This window comes from Euwallacea similis, chromosome 34 (assembly GCF_039881205.1).
Source record: "Euwallacea similis isolate ESF13 chromosome 34, ESF131.1, whole genome shotgun sequence".
NCBI classification, from domain to species: domain Eukaryota; kingdom Metazoa; phylum Arthropoda; class Insecta; order Coleoptera; family Curculionidae; genus Euwallacea; species Euwallacea similis.
The window spans coordinates 1932519-1955371 of record NC_089642.1 but is presented as its reverse complement, the minus strand read 5'-3'; positions in this window follow the sequence as shown (position 1 = coordinate 1955371).

Here is a 22853-nt window from a genome sequence, read left to right as displayed (position 1 = left end):
TGCCCGCCTCCACCGGGATTGGTTACCCGATCTCGGGGGGCAGGGATATCCAGGGGTCACCACGAGGAGCATTTACCTGACCTGAAACTGGATGATCTGTACAAACTCAAGGAGCAAATCATCTCCAACGATCCCGTGTCGTCCTTCACATATGCGGAGGTCGCCACCTACTCTAGCCTATGGACCATCCTGCTTTATGTCCTTATGGTCAGCTGCTGCGCCATAGTCCTCTGGCGCTGCTATAGGACTAAAATAAAAAGAAGACGAAAACCACCCATGGAAGAGCCCGGAGAAAACATCCAACTTCCACGCCACCCTTGAAGTTGCATCTTAGTGGGGAGGAGTTACCATTCACGGCCACCACTGGAACCCGCGACTACAGGGACACAAAGTGCTGACTATGGACATTTTTTGTTATAAATACGCTAGAATTAAGTAAATTGAGTTCTTATGATTTTATCCGTAGTTAAAGCCAGTATTTACGTTAACACTTAGATTTGTACCTTTTTAAATGTATCAAGTGTTTAATAAATAAATATTAATTTTTTTACGCTCCTAAATAATAAAGAAATATAAGTTGCCTGTTTTAGTCATTTTGGCACGTTTTCATCTATTTAGTGCAATTTGAAGTCAAAATTAACAGAGTTGGCCGAAATCAGCCAAATCCGTCGATTTGAGCTAATTCCTTGATGAAACGATCGTTTGTGACCGATTTCGCTCGTTTCTGCCTATTTTAGTCATTTTGGTATGTTTTCATCAATTTGGAGCAATTTGAATCAAGTTTTACCAGATTTGGCCGAAATGAGCCAAATCGGTTCATTTAAGCAAATTCCGTGATGGAACGATCGTTTCTGACCGATTTCGCTCGTTTCTGCCTGAGTTATAACTTTGTGGCCCAAAAATGCTTTAAAAAAAATCACTAAGACTTAAAATTTACTTTATTCACGAAGAACTATAACAAAGTATACACTTGGATGGGAAACTATTTTAACAATCTCAATCTTAATGACTATCTGACTCCAGCTAAGTACGTGATTTTTTTATTTATATGATAAAAGTTCTTAAGTTAGTAACTTTATTCCTTTGTTCCTTAGATCTAGTCCGTATGTAACTCCTCCCCCTTTTGCTTCAAGTTCCTGGTTGTCAGGGAAGTTGAATCGGCTCCCCTTGGTCGGGTGATTTCTTTTTTAATTTAGGTGAAATCAATTTCTTCCATGTCACAATGCTGCAGCCTCCCGTAACCAGCAAATATACCAATATGGTCTACAAACTGGGCATCATTGATATGTTTCTCATCAATTTTGTGGTTTTTCCTGATATTTCTTCTATTTCTCTCTTTCAGGTGTGGAATTCATCCAAGCTGAGATTTGGCAAATGTACGCTTAAATTCATCATTGTTAGTGGTCCGGCTTCTTTTGATAATTTTGGGAAGCAAATTGGTTGAGCTTTAATTTCCACGGTATTGGCCTCATTGTATATCCTTTGCTTGTTAACAATTATTTGGCATCCTATTGGTAGCTTGAACAAGAATGTTCTCTCTAAGTTCTGTATCTCGCTTCCTTCTCCTGGGCATTGCATGAGTACTGACTTCTTGTTCGGAATCACTAATATCCATTGGTACAATTTTTCCAATTAATTTATAACTATGTCCTTAATTACTGTTTGTGTTTAATGACACACTACATTAGTTCTTTTATAACTTAACAACCCTATCTCGCAAGGAGTACTATTACTTATTTCTATTAGGTTCTCATTGCTATACATATTTAATCCTAAATTAATCAATTTACAACTGCTAGAATAATAGGTGTAGTGCAGTTGGGTTATTGCCAAATATTTTTCTCGTGGAACTACAACCCTAAATTGACCTCTTGTAGAAATTTGAATCGTACATAAATGAAAATAGTCTAACATTTGGTCATAAACGACTGGTACATGTAATATATATATATATCACTTTGTTGTTGAAAACAAAACATTCTATATTAATCAATTTTTCAAATGTCAGAGTATTTTCTAGGGTGACCGATATAGGTATTTTGTCTGTACCTAACCTTTTCTCTAAGTTACTTAATTCTGAGAATACATTTTTTACTTTGGTTATACTCGGGTGCATTAATCCTATTCTTGCAAACACTAACGAATTCTCAATATCTTGTAACATCGAATAGATTATTTCGTACATATTTATTATTTCAATTACAGCTTCTTTTAGAAAAATACAGACTTTATCATTCCCGATTTCCCGTACATAGGGTAGTATTTCCTTTATTTTAGTTTCGATTAATTTGTTGTTTTCATTTAATCTTTGTACCGTTATGTTGAATTCTCTAATCATAGTTATAGCCAAAGATTTCTGAGTTTGCATTGCTTTATCAAAATTGTCTTACAAATTAGTAATCTCCTTGTCATATCGTTCATCATCGCTAGCATCAAGATTTCCTGTTACGGCTTTAAACATAGATCACCCTATTTTTTTTTCACATTTAAATGTTTTCTATGATTGTCTATATATTCCTAAAATTTTGTTGAAATCGGTTAAATAATACCGGCGAAAAAAATAAAAAACTGAAAAAAATTACATTTGCGCCTCTAGTTTGAAAAAATAATAAAAAATAGAGATAATGTCTATGTAAAGAAACTACTCAAGATGCTTATTAAGCATGGTTTAATAGTTTTATTAAAAAAGTTTCGATGATCGATATTGTACAGGATCTCCAAAATTTAGCGTCACATTTTTCAAACTTCAAAGTGTTTTATTTTTCTTCTTTTAAATTGGGACCTCCGTATATTTTAATTTAGTTCGATGCAAAATTTAAAAACAAACATTTTTCAAATTACATGTCTGTCGCAATTTCTAACACTTCGAGAGTTGTTCGCGGAAAACCATTCCAATAGTAATTAAATTGATTAAAAAACTACGGTTGCTATGACAAACGAATTATTTATAGAACTTATTTTATAATTACAATTATCTTACAACTATTACACATCTAAAGTACGTGTTCGAAATGTCCTCCGTTCTCTTGAAGACACAAATTAAGACAACTATGGAAGGTCTTGTAATCTTCCGCAATTCATAAAAAAATCGAAGGTAGCTTTGAACAAATTTCAAATTATTTCCGTTTTTATCATATTGTCAAACATTATTAGCATCATATTATTAATTAGTTAAGTTCTAAATATTATAAATCTTTTTTTTTGCCGTGGAGTACAATCGAGAAGAGCTCGTGGACATGATCTTCGTGTTAGGCGAATGCGAAAAGAATTGTTTTTTGGCCAGTCGAGTTTACGCTCAGCGTTATCCAGAACGAAGACATCCAGACAAAAGGAGCCTGCAAAATTTGTTACAAAGGTTTGTGGAAACAGGAAATGTTAGCTATACGCCACCAATTAGAAACAAACCGGTTAAAAACAGAAAAAATGCATTGGCCGTATTATTAGCCGTTACAGAAAATCCCTCTGTTAGTTAACGAATAATTGCTAATAATTTAGATGTTAGCAGAAGATCTGTTCAGCGGATTTTAAAGGAAAACCGTTTTCATGCTTATCATGTCCAGTTGCATCAAGAACTCCGCGAACAGGATTTTGAACGACATATCGAATTCTGCAACTGGGTGCAGGGAAGAATTAGAGCCAATGCTGATTTCTTCGACAAAATTTTGTTTTCTGATAAAGCTGTCTTTTATAAAAATGAATTCGTGAATCGTCATAATTTCCATTACTATTGTGACTATAATCCGAGAACTTTTCGGCAAATTGATAGACAGTACAGATGGTCAATTAACGTCTGGGGGGGAATTATTGTGGCTCATGTTGTTGGACCATACTTATTTAATGGCAACTTAAATGGACCGTTATATTTGGATTTTTTGGAAAATCAATTTCCAAATTTATGTGAAAATTTGCCATTAGCTGTAAGGAATGTAATGTGGGTACAACACGATGGGGCCCCAGCACATTATGCATTACAAGTCAGGGACCATCTTGACACGACCTACCAAAATCGGTGGATTGAAAGAGGAGGTCCAATTAAATGGCCTCCACGTTCACCTACCACCACCACGATCTAACTAAAATGGACTTTTTTTTATGGGGCTTTGTTAAAGAAATGGTTTATGAGGAACCTCCAACCACGACAGAAAACATGCAAGAAAGAATTATAAATGCATTTCAACGCATCACACATTTTGAATTCTGCATCGAACTAAATTAAAATATACGGGGGTCCCAATTTAAAATAAGAAAAATAAAACACTTTGAAGTTTGAAAAATGTGACGCTAAATTTTGGAGACCCTGTACAATATCGATCATCGAAACTTGTTTAATAAAACTATTAAACCATGCTTAATAAGCATCTTGAGTAGTTTCTTTACATAGACATTATCTCTATTTTTTATTATTTTTTCAAGCTAGAGGCGCAAATGTAATTTTTTTCAGTTTTTAATTTTTTTCGCTGGTATTATTTAACCGATCTCAACAAAATTGTAGGAATATGTAGACAATCATAGAAAGCATTTAAATGTGAAAAAAAATAGGGTGTTCCATTAAAAAAAAAAGTTGGGTATCGTCACACTTTTTTGGGACACCCTGTAAATTAGAAATATTTTCCTGGAGTACGTCCTAAGACACAGGTAAAGTATACAAAATATCGAAATCCTACTGTCAATGATAACCGAGCTATAGGAGACGGGAGGTGAAGTGCGCCACCCTGTATATGGATATACAGGGTGTTTCCTAAGTACGATACATAACTTCGGGAGCGTATTCTACAGCTAAAACAAAGGTAATTTTGTTATATAAACTATATCCCAAAAATGCTTCGTTGCGGAAATACAGGGTGTGAAAATTTCTTTAAAAAATTACAATTTTTTAAATATTTCCAAAACTACTTGAGACAGTTTAATGAAATTTTGCAGGGTTTGAGAACTAGAAACGGTGCGTATTTTACACTAAAACAGTGTCTGTTGTGTAACCAGTGGCGTGCGGACAGGATAATTGCTGGATATTTTAAAGGAAAAATGTGGTACGCCACTGTTATTTTCCAATATTTAGTTCCTTTTTTAATTATGTGTTCGATTTGGAAGAAAAAAGGTCTCTTGACCTTTTTTTCGTAGGACGAACCGTTTCCGAGTAAATAAATAAAAAACCGTAATGTAATAAGTACTATTCGTGAATGAATACAGCACCATTTTTATTTTTTTTATTATTTAACTACAAATAGCAATCATAAAAATAATCATTTCTGACACAGGACCAAAGCAAATGTTGAAAATGGCCACCTTCCGATAAAATGCACGATTCCATTCGTCTCATCATTGATTGTCTCACTCGTTCAAAAACTCCTGGAGTATTTCTTATGGCATTGCAACTTTCAATTATTCGATTTCTTAAGTCATTTTCATCTAATACAGGTGTCTTATACACGAGTGACTTCAGGTGACCCCATAAATAAAAGTCTAAAGGATTCATATCTTCTACCGAATTTCCATTTGCTAGGCCATACATGAAATGAATTTGAGCCATTTCAGTGTTAGTCAAGTTATTCATTTTCGAATTTTAATGTCTCACGAAAAGATAAATAAACGGTGTTGGTGACTAGTAAAATGTCGACAATTTCGCTACCAAACAGGCAAGTACGCAACAAAAAAATTCATAACTTCATACAAGTATTTCTTCTCTTAAGAATAATAAAAAAGAATGAAAAAATTTAGCTACAATGTTTTTTTATTTATTTACTTGAAGAAGGTGCGTCCTACAAAAAAAGTTAAGAGACCTTTTTTCTTCCAGATCGAACACATAATTAAGAAAGAAACTAAATATTGGAAAATAACAGTGGCGTACCACATTTTTCCTTTAAAACATCCAGCAATTATCCTGCCCGCACGCCACTGGTTACACAACAGCCACTGTTTTTAGCGTAAAATACGCAACGTTGCTAACTCTCAAATCCTGCAAAGTTTCATTAAAATGTCTCAAGTACTTTCGGAAATATTTAAAAAATTGTAATTTTTTAAAAAATCTTTCACATCCTGTATTTCCGCAACGAAGCATTTTTGGGATATAGTTTATATAACAAAATTACCTTTATTTTAGCTGTTGAATACGCTCCCTAAGTTATGTACCGTATTTAGGAAACACCCTGTATACAGTCTGTTCCAGATAAGGATGAACAGCATGGGGATCTCGGAAACGGTAATAGATACAAAATGGTTTAAATTGGGAAAAAGTTGGGCAATTTAAAACAAATTAATAATCTGTTTTTATATCGGCGAAATTCCGAATGGTTGCGAAGATATCCGGAAAAAAACGAATTTGGCGGTTTTCGTTTTTTGCAAATAACTCTTATACGGTTATAGTTAGAGGAATAAAAGTTTTACATTATTAAAGCACTTTTTTGAGAACTCTTTAGCAGTGTTGCCAGTTTTCTTATTACATCCTTACTTTCGGAGAAAAATGAGTAAACTTTTGATTTTCATATGTGCGTGATATCAATTATTTATATTTTCAAAATTGTCATAAAATTCCCTTTTCAGCCATGTATTACATTTAATATTTTTTTCAGAAACTCTATGAGTTATAGCCATTAAAGCATTTTTTGATAAGTCGGCCATGATTTTGACTTATAGTAATGGTACACATTAAATAAATGAATGCTGTGGAAACGTCAAAATTATTTAAAAGTTGTAAAACCTTAAATTTGTTTGACGTGTGCATAATAATGGCTCAAAATTGCTTTTCTAATGAAGAGAAATTTGACATGTTGTCGTGCTACATATTATGTCACAGAAATTGTGTAGATGCTGAACATATGTATTTTAATCAGTTCCCGGAAAGAAAGCAACCCGGAAAATCCATATTTAGAAAACTGATGTCTAATTTGAAAGAATATGGTTCGTTTAAATAACCTGTAAATACTCGCAAAAAGAAGTTGACCGAAGATATACAATATGCTGTTTTACAATCTGTTATAGAAACTCCCGAAACATCATGTAGGTATATTGAGATGCGTACTGGTGTTGCTAAGTCAACGGCCCATCGTGTTTTAAGAAAGAACAATTTTCGTCCTTATAAATTTAAAGTTTGCCATGCTCTTGTACAAGGTGATGAAGTGAGGCGTAGAAGTTTTTGCGAGTGGTATACAAGAAAATGTGAAAATGATATAAATTTTCCTTCTAAAATAATTTCGACAGATGAAAGCATGGTAACCAACAATGGAATTTTTAACCGACACAATACTCATTATTGGTCACAACAGAATCCACGATTAAAAAAATCATCAAGACACCAACATCGCTTTGGGTTTAATATGTGCTGTGGAATATTTGGAAATAGAATTATCGGACCAGTTTTCTATTACAACTCTCTCACTTCAAACCGGTATCTCAACATATTGCAACATGATTTTGAAAATGCATTTGATAATTTACCATTAGTGGAAATTCATGACTATTGGTTCCAGCAAGATGGGGCTCCAGCACATAATGCGAGGGTCGTAAGGGAATATCTCACTAAGCAGTTTCCAAGAAGATCTATTGGAACTCACAATGACGTTTTGTGGCCAGCGCGATCTCCGGACATAACGCCATTGGATTTTTTCCTCTGGGGTTACATAAAAAATAAAGTATACACTCAAAATTTTGAAAACGAAGAAGAATTACAAATATGTGTAAGAGAGGCATTCAATACAATTACCCCAGAAATGTTAAACAGAGTTTTAGATTCGACTGTGAAAAGAGCATACCTATGCCTGGAAAATAATGGTGGTTTATTTGAACATTTCTTATAATTTGAGATTTCGATTCGATCCAAGTTTAGCTGCATTGTTGTTATTAAATATACATAATTTGAAACAATTATTTTTTTAATTTTAGGCTGATACCAGTAATATATTTATACTTTTAAATAATTTTGACGTTTCCACAGCATTCATTTATTTAATGTGTACCATTACTATAAGTCAAAATCATGGCCGACTTATCAAAAAATGCTTTAATGGCTATAACTCATAGAGTTTCTGAGAAAAATATTAAATGTAATACATGGCTGAAAAGAGAATTTTATGACGATTTTGAAAATATAAATAATTGATATCACGCCCATATGAAAATCAAAAGTTTACTCATTTTTCTCCGAAAGTAAGGATGTAATAAGAAAACTGGCAACACTGCTAAACAGTTCTCAAAAAAGTACTTTAATAATGTAAAACTTTTATTCCTCTAACTATAACCGTATAAGAGTTATTTGCAAAAAACGAAAACCGCCAAATTCGTTTTTTTCCGGATATCTTCGTAACTATTCGGAATTTCGCCGATATAAAAACAGATTATTAATTTGCTTTAAATTGCCCAACTTTTTCCCAATTTAAACTATTTTGTATCTATTACCGTTTCCGAGATCCCCATGCTGTTCATCCTTATCTGGGACAGACTGTATTCTATCTCGCGTCAGAAATACTTGACAATAATAGATAACATATCAAAGTTTGCATCGACCTACCCTCTGAATGAAACGTCTATCGAAATCTGCCAAAATTTAATCAAATTCTTCTCCTATCATCGCACACCCTCTAAGATAACCACGGGCAATGCAAAAACGTTCAAGAGCTTTTTAATCTAAGATCTTTGTAAAACATATAAAAATGAACTGCATTATATCACACCATACAACCCAAATTCGAACTCTCCAATAGAAAGATTTTATTCAACCCTGAAAAAAAGCCTCATCGCCCTCCGAGATACTCATCGAGCTAAAACTATTACTGAGCTAGTAGACATTGCCGTTTTAAATTACAATAACAGTATTCACTCATCTCACGATTACATCCCTTTTCAAATTATGAAAGGCAATCTAAATTACCAACTTAATTTTGAGAAAAATCTTAATCAACTCCAAACAGACTATATTCACGAACTGTTTGACATCTTTAAAATATTGCATAACACTATTAACCTAAAACTAAGTGCAAAAAAGGCCAATGTCTTAGCTAAACTCAATGAAAAACGTGAAAATGATCCCGAGATACCAGAAGGCACCAAACAGTTAATAGGAACACCCCAAAAGTTATCAAATAAGTTACAACCTAAATACAACTTAATCAACTTTAAAAACCAAAGACATTCAAAGGATATTAAACAACCACATTTTCAAAAAAAATGAAGAATATCCCAGTACTTCTACCGGTGCTTATTAGTGCCCAATATCAAATTGAAGAAGTATCTAACCCACTGTTACCAATCAACGAAGGACCAAGCTATATCATTAACGATCATCATCATGTCTATTATCATGTAAACTTAGCCAATGTCGGTAAATGCTTAAGATCAATTCAGCAAACCCTTCTCAGTTTAACAAAACTCTAAACGAATCGAGTTCAAGCCATAATACATACACTTTTAATAACAAGGCTTTATAATTTATTAAGTCAAATCGAATCCATAAAATTATTTGTCACACATTATTCAATACCAACCAACAGAGCAAAAAGAGGACAGTAGATATACAAAGAGAGTTCTGGCTCAATAGCGTTAGCGGGTAAGTGATGCCCGTTAACGTTATTTTCGTACGAGAACTCCCCTTGCGTTGATGTGTAATAGAAAAAAAGTGCGTCGTTGTAGTATTGGAACCAGGTACCGTTTAGGTGGTGGGTTCGTCCGATTAGCATCGCGGCCAGACCAGCGTAGGGAGTATGTATGGTGAAATAGGGCATATGTGCTACCTGGAACCGGTGTAATTGAAAAAAGAGTGTCGATGGGGAGGGGGTTCGTGAAGTTGCGATTGCAGCTGTTGAGAACGCGGGGGGTGCTTTTATGAGGCTGCGAGTGGGGAGGGGGGGTTAAATAATAATTTTAAAATTAATTAAATAATAATCAGCTGTTTTTTATGTAACAAAAAATTTATTTTTCATTTGTTGACTCAGTTGGTATTGGTAGTTGTTTTACTAACTAGTTGTGTATTACATGAGTATTTGATAAAGCGCAGTCCAAATGTTTCTCGCTAATGTTAATGTGTTCCATGCAGATGGGATCTTGAGTGAATGTCGGCGGTGGAGACCATTCCCAATGAAATTCATCAACGTCTATTATTATAGTATTGGTCGACTTTGTGTAGAAGAGAACTTTTGTAGAATGGTCTTCACGAAGTTCATCACGTAGTTGCCCCTCATGTAGATATAATCAAACCCACAGAGTTTACTGGAAATGATTTCTTCAAGTTTATTGTAGGGGATGATACCGCTATTGTAAGGTAGTCTATGGATGTGATCTCCTGCATGATTCACCAATCGTTTATTCTGCTGGGAAAGAGAATGGAACGGCGCAGGTGGCTTGAATAAATAATAGCCTATTTTCTCCCCATCTTTAATGGCAACTTCTTTAGTGTGAAACACTTGGCTGGAATCTGAATGTAAATAAAAGCCTTGTACCTATGTCTATAACAAGAACTTTCATTTTTGATGTGACTGGTTAGGAATCAAGAGTGTAGACTAACGTACGATTGGGGAAATGAGCTCTATTTAAACAACTGTACGGGGCGCGGTTAACCAGAGATACTACTACTATTTTTGTTTTTATGGTTATTTTTATGAAATAATCTTCAGATATATACCATACTTTGTATCGATTACAACTCTTATTTTTTACGAGGAGACGTACAATGACGCCTTCAATAAAACATTTGATGAAAATAAGAGATCTACTAAATAATTTACAAAAAGGAGATATCAGACAATTTGTTATTAAACTATTAAAAACTGATTTAAAAGTTCCGGAAGACTTGCCCTTAGAATTGCTTAATCCTTGTTGGGGGCACTGGGTGGATACAAGTGGAGACCAAAATGTTATCGACGAACCAGAAAAATCTCATTAAATATTTTGTGCTGCTTGTATAAAATTACTAATTATGAATAAATCAATTATGTAATTTATTTTTTATTTTACCCATATATACAATTCTACTAGTTAAACTAATTTACTTTTCGTACAATTTCATTAAGAGGTAAATGTTCGAAAATGCACTCATGAATAATTATACAATAGGCATACAAATTTTGTATTAGAGAGAATACCCTTTCTTGATTCAATTTCAATTTTCACGTCAACGGTAGACGACTTTAAACTTTCATAGCGTCTTGAACAGTCTACAATAAATAGAGCATATTTTTTGTAAGATTCGTAGTCAAGTAAGGGATGTTTTCTCTCAGTCAAATTAGAAAAGCTTGAAGAGAATTTTGAGTAATTATAGTATGCATCAGCATAATCGTTAGTAGCAAAATTTTGATTTAATCTTTCGTATGGATAATATTCACCGTTTAAAAATAATTTAATATCTGATATATCTAAACGGTTAAATTTGGTGACTTCGACAGTAGCTTTATTCTTTGAGTCTATTTGGAATGCAATAACGACATAGCGAGGACAGTCCACATTAGTAGTAGTTTTCACACTCCATATTTCCTTTGTAGAACCCTCATTAAGGGTGGGCAATTCATGAAGTTCCCACTTTCTAAATAGCATTAGAATGGGCTTATCATTCTTCATTTGTTTTAATAATTCAATTTTGATTATGTCGTTAGGTACTAGGTGTTTTACTTTTAATTCAATACTATTTATAGAGATTTTAAATTCAGTATCGTTGATGGTTGTGATCACACAATTATTATCGTTCCTGGATCTGATCAATTTTAAATTATGTTTACCATACATAGCTGTATGATAGTCCTGACAAATTCCCAAAAAATGACTGATGGGAATCTGCATAAAAAAGTCCCATCTGCGTTCAAGTTAGGATTATCAGGAAAACTCCAACTGGCTACCTTCAAGTGTTTAGAATCTTCCAGATTGTAGCATAAGTAGCCTCGAATTAAGCTGACTATTCCCGGATTTTTCACATGTTCGATTTCAATACTGTTTAATTCATATACATATAATAGTGCCAAATAAAAATCCTCCTGCGTTGTTCACCAATTGTACTTCTCCGTTGCTCTTAATCTTATCAAGTTTACCCTTAATAAATAATGCAGCATCACACAAAAGTATCCAAGAATCATTTCGGTTAATGGAGATGTCAATGATGTCATTGTTTTCAAAAGATTTGGTAAATGGTAAGTAGGTTCGAAATTCTATACGTTTAATAGAATTATCTGTTAAGGGGCTCCTGTACAGATTTAAAACCTGGCTTGACAACATAAGCAATAGATTCGAGAAACAGTTTGTTTTCTAAAGTTAGGTCTACAACTAGTTTTTTACTCGAACGTTGGCTTTTGAACATTGAGTGAAATGAGATATCCCGACTTCTTTTATAGGGTTCAATAATTAGAACCATTTTTAAAATTCTAAACGTATAATTATTCTTCATCTCTAAAATTGACCAAATTAGAATTTTGATTTAAGACTCTTAAAGTAATGTTACTGATTTCCGATCTGTTGACTGGAAGATATATTAAGTTTTTCGGTACTTCATCAATCGAAAATCCTGGATCAGAACTTATGGGAAATTCGTAAATCTGATGTGAAGGTTTATCGTTGTAGTAAGCTCCTTGTGTTATATTAGTATCTATATGAGTTGTTCGAAATTTTACAATCTTTACAGGAAGGTTAGATTCATGTACTTTTTCACTCATTAAAATCCTCTTAGAGAATTCCAGAAGTGTAACCAATGAGTTTTCTCGCGTGAAGTCAATAGCAAAGTGTTTAAGAAATATTTCGCACTTTAATGTATTATTGTTGGGTTTCAAAAAGAAAAAAGATTCTTTATTTTTTTTAAGAATGATGTTATGGTCCACTGATCTTTGCTCAAATTGGGTTTGAAGATAATTATTAATATCTGTTATTTCATACGAACCGGGTGGTATTTTTATACTGTAAATTTCCTTCTTCTTCTTGTCGGAATCGCGATAAAAGAAGATGTTGTCCTCCTCGATATTTGGAATCGAATTATATGAATGGAAACCAATTAGACACAAGTCGTATTGATAATTCTAGTAGGAAAATCTATAGAGAGCGTTGATTGATGATTTCGCAAAGTGAATATTAAAGACATGACTAAAATTTATGAAGCAACTTTATTTAATTTATATAAAAATTTAATACACAAATGACCGCAATTGTAAGAATAAAAAATCTGATCCTGCTTTTTATTATAAAAAACATTTGCATTTTTTCCAAAATAATCAGCAAGTTCAATTGGTGGTTTGAGATTTCCAAAACTGTCATAATAATTTACAGTATCACCACGTTTTGAGTAGGCTACCCAATGTGTACCATCATGTTCTAACGAATTCAAGTTAACTATGCCGTTCTCATTATACTTCATCGTCTTTGGCAGTTCATTGCGCATAAAGACTCCTCTAAAATATGGGATACGCAATTTTTTGACATATTTCAAAATTTCATAGTTAGATAAAGCGTGTGGAGGTAAATTTACTGGAAGTTTTTTTTTTAAATAGTCCAAATCCTTTTGAAGATTTTTTAAGGTAAAGTCCCGAACCCTTTTTACCAATTTCTTGTTCAGTCATCATTGTCGTTGACCCATCATGAATCATTTTGCTTTTAGCATTTTTTATGTCAATAACATTTTCAGCTACAGTTATACAGGGTGATTCATTGGGAATGGGACATGATGAAACCCAAGATAGAGGACACCAAAATATGACGATTGGACGCAACATGCCTTATATCAATGTTGGGCGTCTCAGAGTTACAGGGTGTTAAAAGTTAAAATTTTATTTTAAAATTCCTTAATAACTTTTTGTGTTTTCACAGCATCAACACCAAAATCGGTATACTTAGGTTTTGTAAGATGCCAAATAAGGATTCTGATTTATTTTTTACGAAATTTCTAGAGGGCGCTAGTTACAACCCACCGCTTCGGTATATTTGGTCAAATTTTTTTATGAGTGTAACTAAGGTTAAATTTTATTCAATATATTGAAAGTGCGTCTATTTTTACGCAAAAAAGGTATTCTTGTTCAATCCCGATATCTCCCTTCGTTTACGAGATTTTTACCTATAAGCTAATTCGTGTCGTGCCATTTCAAATCCTCAAAAACGGAGGTGGTTGTGATTCACTTGCATAGCAACGCATTACTTAGCCGTTGTTACTTTAGCTTGTCAAAGTAATGTAGGATCGCGTCCCTTGTAGATAGGCGTTACTTTTAAGCTGGATACATGTTAGATACTAGGAATTAACTTTAAGATTGTCATACCCCTGGAGTACGACCCTGGTGGGCATTAGTTGGGGCATGGGAACTTCCCATGCCATGCCTTGTCGATGTTGGAAATCTCCGCAATAAACCGGGTCGGCATTGGAACTGCCTGTAATATACTTTGTCGGCATTTGAATTGCCCTTGATAAATTTTGTTGGCCCTATAGTGGCAGTTCCAATTCCCAGCTTAACACGTAACGGTTTGATGCGGCGGGTGGTGCAGACGGCACCCTAGCCAGGGTACGCCCATGGTTTATCACCATGGGTTTTAGTATTTAAGATTTTGCAGGGCATGTACAAGCCCTCTTTCTTCTGGGTTCGGTTGTCGTTGGTAACTCAGAAGTCGCGTCCGCGCTCGCTAAACTCACAAGTTACTTTATACTCTCTTTTGTTCACTTTACATTAATAAACGCATACTTATAGCCCTTTCCTATCTGTGATTTCATTATAAGATATAAACACCATCCTATATCTACAGTAGTATCAAAACCCGATACTACAGTAATTAGACTCTTTTCTTGTCATTTGCTCTTTTTAAGTAAAAAATAGTAATTTAAAAGTAAAAATGCCAAGGCATAATGACTTTTCCTTTAGTGAGATGCGCGATATGATTTGTGTTTTTGCTCAAATGCATTTTAACAGTCGTGCTGCAGCACGTAGTTATTTTGAATTATATCCCAACCGACAACAATCCAATCACAAATTATTCAGAAGCCTGTACAATCGTTTGGGAGAAACAGGCTCTTTTCGCCCTCAAAGCCAAAACAATGATGCTCGAAGGACTATCCCGGTTGAACAGGAAGAAGAAATTTTAGTACGAATTGCTGAAAATAAAACATTAAGTACACGCCGGTTAAGTGCAACGATGGGAATGAGTCAATCGTCTGTCTGGAGAATTTTACATAAAGAAAAATTCCATCCATATCATTTAACACCTGTTCAAAATTTGCTCGCTGAAGACCGTTCTGCTCGCTTAAGATTTGCTCGATTTTTGCAAGAGAAACAAAACGAAGATCCAAATTTTTTGAACAAAATTTTATTTACTGACGAGGCAACTTTCACACGACGTGGAATTTTTAACTGGAAAAATAGTCATTTATGGGATTCTGAGAATCCAAATGCTGTACGAGAAACACATTTCCTACACAAATTTAAGATAAACATTTGGTGTGGTGTAATAGGTGACTTTTTTATTGGTCCTTTTGAACTTCCAGCCAATTTAAATGGCCTTCGGTATTTTAATTTTTTGCAAGGACAACTTAACGAAGTTCTCGAATATGTTCCATTATATTTACGTCAAAATATGTGGTTCATGCAAGACGGAGCGGCTCCACATTTTTCTCTCCAAGTGCGCCAACATTTGAACAATGTTTTTCCACATCGATAGATCGGTCGTGGAAGTGAATTTCCGTGGCTTGCGAGAAGTCCAGACCTCAACCCATTGGACTTCTCAATATGGTCAAGTATGAAAGCAATTGTATACAAAGGAACAATTAATACTCGCGAAGAATTATGCCAAAAAATTCAACAAGCAGCTGATGAAATCAATAATAACGTCGATATGCAATTTAGAATAAAAAGATTTTTGAGAAAAAGGTTAGTAAAGTGCATTGAGGTGGAAGGTGGTCATTTTGAACAGTTGCTTAAATAAAACTTATTTTTCATTTGTTTAATGCGGCAAAATATTTATTTGAAAATTAATAAAACCGAGTTGAAATGGAACGAAACGAATTAGCTTATAGGTAAAAATCTCGTAAACGAAGGGAGATATCGGGATTGAACAAGAATACCTTTTTTGCGTAAAAATAGACGCTCTTTCAATATATTGAATAAAATTTAACCTTAGTTGCACTCATAAAAAAATATGACCAAATATACCGAAGCGGTGGGTTGTAACTAGTGCCCTCTAGAAATTTCGTAAAAATTAAATCAAAATCCTTATTTGGCATCTTACAAAACCTAAGTACACCAATTTTGGTGTTGATGCTATGAAAACACAAAAAGTTATTAAGGAATTTTAAAATAAAATTTTAACTTTTAACACCCTGTAACTCCAAAGCGCGAGAAATATCCCTAAACTGAATTAAGTGCTAGACAAAGTGCTAACTATGCTTTCTTTATAATATATATACGATGCCAATCTAAGATCAAGGATTCATTAATTCATAAGTTGTTGTCAAGTACTTAGACTAGTATTAAGTTGCATTATGCCACTTTAAGATCGTGTCAAAGCTGTATCGATTCATACTTGCTGTTCGTTCTAATGTGTTGTGTAATGTAAACCACCCTAATTTCTTAATAAAGTTTCACTGTTTTTTAAAACCCATTTCGAAGAGTGCCTCATTTAATTCGCGCAACATTTATATAAGGCATGTTGCGTCCAATCGTCATATTTTGGTGTCCCCTATCTCGGGTTTCGCCATGTCCCATTCCCAATGAATCACCCTGTATTATTTTCTTTAAAACTCGATGGAGCCTTCAATACAGCGTTAGAAGCTGTCTTTACCACATTAATTTCATAATTCTCACACGTAGCATTCTATATTATATTCTTGCTCTTAACGAAAATTGTTGAGTTCCTCTCTTGTGTTTGTCTCTCGTAAACCTCAGATTTTAAATCATTCTCATCAATCATCATCATTTTCAAGATACAGTTTATTTTTTTAAATAGACTTAAGTTTACTACTCAAGTAGGCTTTTCCTGGTTGCTAGGTAACATGAGGTCTATGATAAACTTATTAATAATTTTGTTTTCTGAAAATCATTCTTAGTTACTTCTTTTGATCTTACGTTTGAATTTTTTGATAATCAATTATTTTATCGTGTCATAATGCCAGATTTATTTACAACTCAAGAATATGCCGATATAATCTTTGTGTATGGTTGTTGCAACGGCAATGGAAGAGCAGCAGTTCGTGAATATGAAATACGTTTTCCCAATCGTAGATTGCCCAATTATCAAACGTTTGGAAGAGTATTTAGCTACTTACGAGAATACGGCTGTTTTCCCACAGCTAAAAATAATGAACATACTGGCCATAATAAAGAGGTTCAGTTAAATGAAAACATAATTGATATGGCAGAAAACCATCCAGAAATAAGCACCAGAGAAATAAGTGAAGCAGTTGGTGTGACTCATGTTAAGGCTTGGCGTACTTTAAACAGGACAGGTTTATATCCCTTTCATGTGCAGCAAGTCCAGAGACTTGAGCCTGTGGATGAAGTAAATCGAGTAGCATTTAGCCGGTGGATCATACAAAATCAGATAATTCATTACAGAATTTTCTTTACAGATGAAGCTTTATTTACCAGGGACGGCATCGTTAACTTGAGAAATGATCACAGGTGGGCTTTACACAATCCACACGCAGTAAGACAAATGAATTCCCAATACAGGTTTAGTGTAAATGTTTGGTGTGGACTGATAAACAATCATCTAATAGGCCCATATTTTTTTCCTGGAACCCTGACTAGCGCGATTTATTTGGACTTTCTACAAAATGCATTACATCTTCTTCTCGAAAATATTAATATCCGAGGTATGTGGTTCCAATACGATGGAGCGCCGCCCCATTCTACACGAGCAATTACAGAATATTTGAATGCTCATTACGAAAACCGATGGATTGGACGTCGTGGTCCACATACATGGCCTACTAGACCGCCAGATTTTAATCCATTGGATTATTACTTCTGGGGGCTTTTAAAATCTCAAGTTTATAAACGAGAGATAAACACAAGAGAGGAGCTCCTTCAAAGAATACACGACTGTTGTGCGACAATTAGAAATAATCCTAACATCATACGAAAGGCAATAAGGCAACTTTCGTTAAGAGCAAGCAAATGTATACAAGCAAATGGCAGTCACTTTGAACAACTCTTGTAACTGTTTTTTATTTTGTTGTGTTGTAATTGTTATTATTTAATTTAACTCTTCGTTATTACAATACAAAGATGTCGTCTAATTCGAACAATTATTAAATATTAAAAATTTTTTCAAAAAATGTCTTATTATTGGGATAGAATGCTACATAGAGTTTTAAAGAAAATAATATACAGGGTGTTCAAGTTCCAAAAAGATTCTAAAAAGATTTTTTCCTAGTCCTGACCTGCAATTTACAAACTCCGTTAATGGTATCTTATAGTGTACATTGAGACGTGACTACCTACGAAATTTGAATTAGTTGTAACGAGTTGGTCAAAAGTTATGACTATCAAGTCATTGAGTAAAAAAAAGGAAAACGCCCTGTATCTCGAGAATGAATCGAGATTTACCTATGATATTTGGGAGAATTTGAATCACGGTGAAGTATTCTAGCCCCCGATGGCGTATGTACAGTTAACTCTGAAACACCCTGTATGTGATGCAAACCTTGAGGAATTACTGTTTTTAGTAATGCATAACAACCTATATTCTCCATTTCAATAATATATGCATAATGAATTTAGAAACGAAAAAAATGGTTGCCAATAGTATATCTATTTATTCTGTATTTCCATTTTTACCTACATTTAAACGAATCATAGCTGCATATCAACGACCCACTGAAGAACTTGTGCTAATTATTAATGACACTATGTATGTTATTAATGACAAAAATTATCAACTGTTGAAGAGAGTCAGTATTTCTACAATTGAATTACCTTTTACCGGGAAGAAAATATTAGGAGCTGTTAATACTGATACTGGGAAAACCATTTATTTTTTTGAAGAAAATTATTATTGCATAATAAATGAGTGCAATTTTAATGTTGAGCGCTATGGTTGTATATCTAAAGACTTCAATGGTATTCCTTCGCTAATAGATAGTGTGTTTCATTATACTAAGGGTTTAATATATTTTTTCCAAAAAAATAATTATTTTCAATATGAGTTCTCAAATAGTTTAGTCAACTTTAGAAAACGAAATTTGAATATATTTGGAATAAGCTGACCAAATCTCACGTTGTATGAACAATTGAAATTAATACTTGCTCAATTAACAAACGCAGTTAAAAATAGTTTTTTTAAGAAAATATTGATGATGGTACTACAATATTTATTACTATAATAATAAAGTTTTTATTCATATGTTGTATATTTTTTACATCTATTACATATAGAACTATTAATGTATTCCCGTTTCATATAAATAACATTGTTACAATACACACAGAAGTAAATTTCATTTAAATCTTCGTAACAAATCAATGATTTAAAAAAATTGTTTCCTTTCACTCATTGCTGCGGTTGTCGTTCTGGTCGTCGTCGATCTCTACTCCAATCACATTTTTTATTAATTGCTGGAATTGCTCTATTGTCGTTATTTCTTGTTGAGTAAGATTTGGTTCTCCTCGTTGATTTGTCGGTTTTGCTAATCCTCCGTATATTGGAAACCACCTTCCAGTCATCGTCATTATTTCCACTTTTGTAAGCAATCCTCAAATGGCAACGGGGCAGCGTCTACAATAATTCTGGAATGTCATCATCCAGAGTACACATTGTTCAATGTCTTTCTTATTGAATAAAATAAATTTATGCCAAATACAGTGATCGCAATATAAAGCACCTCGAGCAGGAATTCGCACTAACTCTGGGTCTGATAGCATTTTTTTAAATTTTTACAATTGTCACGAGGAAAAAGTATTACACACTATTTTTCTTCTTCAAGTTTTAATATCAACAGGTAACACATTTTTTATTGTGGTGACACATATTGTAATTGATAAGTAAGGTGACTACACACCGCGAACATGTAATCAGTTTAACATTTGCTTACGAAAAAATAAGTTATAAAACGTAATTGTAATTTTTCAGCCTAACCAGTTCGTTTTAGTATCTCATACGGTGCTGTGTAATCCATCAAAAAATTTGTCAAAGTATGTAAGTTTTTATTATTATATTATAATAAATAGTTTCATCCTTTTTTTTTATTTTTTAGATGAATCTTTCGAAAATTAATGAATGCGAATTTCGTTCAGAAACCATTAATAAAACTACATGAATTAATACCAGAAAAAAAGTACAGTAGAACCCCGATTATCCGAGCTCCGAATTAACCGAGCTTCTAAAATATATATGTGAGCATTTCTTATTATTATTAGAAAAAAAAGCTGTTAATTAATATTATCTACAAGAAAAGAGGGTTAGTTATAAATTCGTTTAACGTAAGTGTGGGAAAAATGATAGAGGGTTTAGTTATCAATTCGTCTAACGTAAGTATGAGAAAAATTATGGGGGGTTCGTTAGTGGGAAAAAGAACGGAATGTTTATTAATTCTTTTAATGTAAACATAGACGTTTGGGGGTGGCTCCAACGTATGGGAATCTAATCTATTCCCGATACTTGAGTAGTAAACGATATCGCAGAGACCTAGGCGTTTTTTTTAACTGTTCCCTATAAGAAAAATCTTTCTTGCATTTAAAATCGTCGGAGCTGTCGAGGAATCTCCCTGGCTCGTGTGAGAGGTTTACTTATTTATGTTTTTGAACTCTTTTAGCGTGTAAATTTGTGTTGAAATTATGATGCGACACTGCTTGTACTTTGAATGTTTTGTTTCTGCTTGCCTTTTGTTCATGTTGCAAGAATTTAGACATTTTCTGGGTTCTTTCTAAGAAGGACCATATGCGAACTCATCTTCCTATCCTGTATTTATGATGTCCGACTGGGGTAGTCCTTGGTAAAAGTTCTTTCTTGTTGCTTGCACGTATGTTTTGTCTAATTTTAAGAACTTTAGTTGGCAGGTCAATTGCATTGGCCTGGTTTTTAGTTTTTGTGAATTAGTTCATTTTTTCCACTCGTACCATAAGGACCTACTCAATAAAATTCTCACTACTCTGTAGAAGTGTATATTTCTTGTTCTCTACGGAGACTCAAAATACCTCAACAATTTGTGCGCGAATGCAGTGAGTTATTGCGTTTTTACGAATTATACTCATATTTGGTTGGAGTTTTGATAGTTAAGTGTAATACGAACTGCTTTGTTTGAATTTTCGTTTGCCGTATTATAATGGAGCAAAACAAACGTAAAAGAATTGTCGTTCCTATTGAAGAAAAGTTAAAAGCTATCAGAAGAATTGAAGCAGGAGAGACAATTAAAGTTGTTGCCCGAGATTATGGAGTAGGTGAGGTAACAGTTGGAGACCGGAAAAGAAACCGCACAAAAATAGAAGACTGGTGTATAAAACAAGTTTCTTCGTTCTCAGGAAGAAAACTGGCGATTATGAAAAGGTTAACGAAGTTTTATTCATGTGGTTTAACCAGCAACGGTCAAAAGGTATGCCTCTATCAGGTCCAATTTTACAACAGAAAGCATTAATAATTAGTAGGCACTTCCCCGGGATAGATCAGTTTACCACCAGTTCTGGATGGCATGACCGCTGGAAAAAACGGTACGGTGTACGACAACTGACTGTATGTGGAGAAAAACTTTCTGCTGATGTATCATCAGCTGATAAATTTAAACAGGACTTTAAAAAGCAAATCGAAGATTGTGGGTACACATGTGATCAAATTTACAACTGTGACGAAACTGGTCTGAATTATAAAATGCTTCCATCAAAAACATTGGCATCTCGACAGGAAAAATCAGCTCCTGAGCACAAACGAAGTAAAGAAAGATTAACCATAATGGCATGTTCCAATGCATCTGGTAAGCACAAAATCCCACTGATGGTGGTTGGCAAGTCTGCACGTTCAAGAGCTTTAAAAGACATCTCACCCAAAACCCTACCAGTATATTACAAAAGTCAGAAGAGCGAGAAATATCCCTTAATCCTAGGAACCGCTGACCATAAGATGTCGACTTTGCATTTGTGCTCTATAAAACTACTTGCCGCATTATAACATTAACATTAAGTTCGTGTCAAAGCTAATTGCTGTTCGTCTTAATTGTTCGCTCTAGTTTAAGTCATAAACCCTATTTTATATTTTTTCTCTTAAAGCCGAAAAATAAAATTTTTTAAAAGTGATTCTCTTTGAACCCTCACTTAATTAGCGCATGGATGGACGCGATCTTATTTACTAACTGGTTTAAAGAAGAGTTTGTGCCAACTGTAACTAAATTTTTTAACAGGAATCATCTTCCTATTAAAGCAATTTTGTTAATGGATAATGCCCCCTCTCATCCTGGAGAAGGACTTCACGTAGGCGAAATTATTGCAAAATTGTTTCCTTCAAACGTAACCAGCATAATGCAACCAATGGATCAAATAATCGTCGAAAACATTAAAAAATGTTATAGGCGTTTATATCTTGAACATCTGTTAGAATGCACAGAAAAAGAGGATGTTATTAGTGGGATGAAAAAGATTACATTGAAAAATGTTATTTACTGGATAACTCAAGCTTGGGAATCTGTGCGTGGTACCACTATTCAAAAATCTTGGTCACAAATTATTGATTTTAAGGACTATAATGACAGTGAAGATGATACTCCATTAAATGAATTAGCTTTGAAATTGAGAAATCGTGGGGAAATGTCCTGTTCAAATTTTGACAGCAAGGCAAAAGAAGAAAAAAATTTGCTTGAATTAATGCAAAACTTAAAAGGTTGTGAAAATGTGACAAAACAAGATGTTGAATGGGTTACAGCAGATGATTTAGAAGAAGAAATGAGTATTGAAAAAATAACGAATGCCTTTCAGGAAACCGAAAAATCAGATGACAGT